The sequence below is a fragment of the Pongo pygmaeus genome, chromosome 6 (genome assembly GCF_028885625.2).
Source record: "Pongo pygmaeus isolate AG05252 chromosome 6, NHGRI_mPonPyg2-v2.0_pri, whole genome shotgun sequence".
Classification (NCBI taxonomy): Eukaryota; Metazoa; Chordata; class Mammalia; order Primates; family Hominidae; genus Pongo; species Pongo pygmaeus.
In genome coordinates, this window is record NC_072379.2 from 123,947,280 (window position 1) to 123,951,713 (window position 4,434).

At 41.9% G+C, this 4,434-nt stretch overlaps 1 pseudogene; it reads left to right on the forward strand.

The window, feature by feature from the left end:
* Nucleotides 1-1,623: 1,623 nt before the first annotated feature.
* Nucleotides 1,624-3,437, forward strand: LOC129041297 (elongation factor 1-gamma-like; annotated as a pseudogene).
* The last annotated feature ends 997 nt before the right edge of the window (nt 3,438-4,434 follow it).

Genomic DNA, 4,434 nt, shown 5'->3' on the forward strand with positions numbered 1-4,434 from the left:
TAGAATGATTCAGGAGCTATCTTAGATCATTCAGCCACCAACTGGCCTACATTCTGTCTATGAGCCCACAGAAAATCAGCCAAGCAGGCCAAGCCACAAAATCCTCCTAAGCGACCCATAGAATCATGAAATTAAAAAAAATTATTGTTGTTTAAATCCAATGGTAGTATGCTATGTAGCAAAAGCCATCTGATATGCCTGGGACAGTCTTAGCTTACACCTGTTGTCATAGAGTAATTATTGGCATTGCATCTTTTTAACAATTTTTCATTTTTTTTTAAGTTCTGGGGTACATGTGCAGGATGTGCAGGTTTGTTACATAGGTAAATGTGTGCCATGGTGGTTTGCTGCACATATCAACCCATCACCTAGGTATTAAGCCCAGCATGCATTAGCTACTTTTTCTAATGCTCTCCTTCCCCCTGCCCACCTCCCACAGGCCCCAGTGTGTGATGTTCCCCTCCCTGTGTCCATGTGTTCTCATTGTTCAGCTCCCACTTACAAGTGAGAACATGTGGTGTTTGGTTTTCTGCTTCTGTGTTAGATTGCTGAGGATAGTGGATAATACATCCTTTTATTCTCAAACTATCCTTGTTCGAGTATGTTGTATAGTCAACTTCAGTAAGTAATACCACCATTTACTCATTTGCCAAACAAGTATTTCTTTTGTGAGTTGGATCAAGCAGAAGGCAAAATAACAGTGGCTCATCCTACTACAAGTCTTGTCCTAAGTCATTTTTTGTTTTGTTTTTCAGATTTCACCTTTTTAAAAAAACTCCTTTTGAAATAGACAAATAGACTAATTCTTTCTTACAGGAGTTTTTCTGACGGTGAAACAATATCTTAGAATGATATTCCATAATAACACCTCAGAGTAGCTTTGAAAATGATGAGATTTGCTCCCTATTTGATGTTGAATGATTACAAGACTTGAATTCTGGGGATCAAAACGTCAGTGCTGTTTTCAAAGAAATACTTCTGAGTAGCAGTACACGTGGAAAAAAAAAAGCACAATGCAATTATTCTGTTAATAAAGTGACCACACACAGTCGTATATTACAGTAGAAGCACATTTCACAATGGCTTTCTAAAGTAAATCAATATGTAAAATAATTCAAATAAAATGATACAAGCTACACTTTGTTTTGTAGTATATTTTTCTCCAAAGGCATAGATATAAAATTTACAAAATACGTATTTTGATGTTTATAAATTATCCGAAATACTTTCTTTGCTAAACAGGGCTGGCCATGTGCAAGACTGTGATATTGACAATTTGGGCCTTGGCTTTCCTCCCTTTATTTGGCACTCCTTGCCAAGTGGAACACAACACACATTTCAGGGTAGGTAGGATTTGCTCTGTCTTTTCTTTTAACTGACAATATGACATATGCACATCGTAAACCTTTCAAACACTACAAAGATAAACATTTAGAGTAAAATATTAATCCTCCTCTCACTGTAGATCCTAAGTCCTGCAGTCCTCTCGGGAAGTAGCCTCTGCTGAGTTTCTTTTACATGCCTTTTCTGTGCATATGAATATATATTTTAAATACAGATAGATGGTATGTATCTTAAACATCAAAAAGAATGTCTTCTCGCCCCTTTCTTTGCGGAAGCACCATGGCGACTGGGACCCTGTACACATATCCTGAAAACTGGAGGGCCTTCAAGGCCCTCATTGATGCTCAGTACAGCGGGGCTCAGGTCCATGTGCTGTCCGCACCACCCCACTTCCACTTCGGCCAAACCAACCGCACGCCTGAATGTCTCCACAAATTTCCTGCCGGCAAGTTTCCAGCATTTGAGGGTGACGGTGGGTTCTGTGTGTTTGACAGCAATGCCATATGTGAGCAATGAGGAGCTGCGGGGAAGTACACCCGAAGCAGCAGCCTAGGTGGCGCAGTGGGTGAGCTTTGCTGATAGCGGTAGAGTGCCCCCAGCCAGTGCCTGGGTGTTCCGCATCACGGGCATCATGCACCACAACAAGCAGGCCACTCAGAATGCAAAGGAGGAAGTGAGGCGAATTCTGGGGCTGCTGGACGCTTACTTGAAGATGAGGACTTTTTTGGTGGGCGAATGAGTGACTGGCTGTTATCACAGTCGTCCGCACCCTGTTGTGGCTCTATAAGCAGGTCATAGAACCTTCTTTCCACCAAGCCTTTCCCAATTTTGTAATATATTTTATTATATTTATAATATATATCATTATTATAATATGTAATTTATATATAAAATATACGTTATTATACTATATATAATTTATATATTATATATAATATCATATAAAATATTTTGTAATATATTGTAAAATATTAAAATAATACAATATATAATATATTTACTATATATATTATAACCGCTGGTTCCTCACCTGCATTAACCAGTCTCAGTTCTGGGCTGTCTTGGGGGAAGTGAAACTGTGTGAGAAGATGGCCCAGTTTGATGCTAAAAAGTTTGCCGAGAGCCACCCTAAAAAGGACACCCCGCGGAAAAAGCAGGGTTCACAGGAAGAGCAGCAGAGCCCCAGGCTGAGTGGAAGGAGGAGAAAAAGGCAGCTGCCCCTGCTCCAGAGGAGGAGACGGATGAATGTAAGCAGGTGCTGGCCGCTGAGCCTAAGGCCAAGGATCCCTCCGCTCACCTGCCCAAGAGTACCTTTGTGTTGGGTGAATTTTTATTTTATATTGATTGGTTGATTGAGGCGGAGTCTCACTCTATCGCCCGGGCTGGAGTACAGTGAGTGGTGTGATCTCGGCTCAAGGCAACCTCCACCTCCCCGGTTCAAGCGATTCTCCTGCCTCAGCCTCCTGAGTAGCTGGATTACAGGTGCCTGCCACTACGCCCAGCGAATTTTTTGTATTTTTAGTAGAGACGGGGTTTCACCATGTTGGTCAGGCTGGTCTCGAACTCCTGACCTTGTGATCCGCCAGCCTCGGCCTCCCAAAGTGCTGGGATTACAGGCGTGAGCCGCCGCACCCGGCTGTGTTGGATGAATTTAAGCGGCAGGGACTCCAACAATGACACACTCCTTGTGGCACTGCCATATTTCTGGGAGCACTTTGATGAGGATGGCTGGTCCCTGTGATACTCAAGAGTATCGCTTCCCTGAAGAGCTCACTCAGATCTTCATGAGCTGCTATCTCATCACTGGAATGTTCCAGCGACTGGACAAGCTGAGAAAGAATGCCTTCGCCAGTATCATCCTCTTTGGAACCAACACTAGCAGCTCCATTTCTAGAGCCTGGGTCTTCTGAGGCCAGGAGCTTGCCTTTCCGCTGAGTCCAAATTGGCAGGTGGACTATGAATCATACACATGGCGGAAACTGGATACTGGCAGTGAGGAGATGTAGATGCTGGTTCGAGAGTACTTTTCCTGGGAGGGAGCCTTCCAGCATGTTGGCCAAGCCTTCAATCAGGGCAAGATCTTCAAGTGAACATCTCTTGCCAACGCCTACCTGCCTGCACCTGCCCCTTCAGGGAGATGGGGGTCATTAAAGGAAACTGAACATTGAAGAAAAAAGAGTCTCTTCTCTCCCACATTGCTTCCTTACTTTGGACAACTTTCTTAACCTCTGCTTGTTTCAGATGCCTCATCCACATAAAATTCACATAACATCACAGAATTAATTTGGAATTAATTTGTATTTTTAATAAAGCTCCTGGAAAGGTCTCTGACACAAAACGGAGCACTTTGTGTTAGCTATTATTGCTATTTACACTTTTGCCCAAGATCTTGCATTGGTAATGGACATAGTTACACTTGGAATCCAAATTATTCCAAATTTTTTAAAAAGTTCTATAATACAGACTGTAGAGACAGGGTAATTAGCTGGGCATGGTGATATCCACCTGTGGTCCCAGCTACTTGGGAGGCTAAGGGAGGAGGATCCCTTGAGTCCAGGGGGTCGAGGCTGCAGTGAGCCGTGATTGTGTCACTGCACTTCAGCTTGGGTGACATGGCAAGACCTTGTTTCAAGAACAACAACAACAACAACAACAAAACACCAAAATCAAACAAACAAAAATCAGATTGTAAAACGCTTCATGAATAGACAGATTTGTACTAAATTCAAAATAGGATTAAAAAATCCTTTAAGCATATGCTTAGACTATACAGCGTATTCACTACAGAGCAAAATGTACCTTTCCTTAGGTACTTTTGCTTTAATTATAAATAGCAGAAGAAAATAAAGAAAAACACATAGGCTTTTTGTGTATTTCTTTGAATTTGTCCATTTGCTAATTTATTCATTCACTGTACACTTAATCTATATCTGACACAGACCTACATGAAAAAGAGGCAAATAAAATAGGCACAGTCTTTATTATCATGGAATTTGCAGGATGGGGGAGAAGACACTTCATAGTGAAATAATTATATATACGATATTGAAACAAAAGGTGAAATGCAAGGGGTGTGTTTGTGTGTGTGTG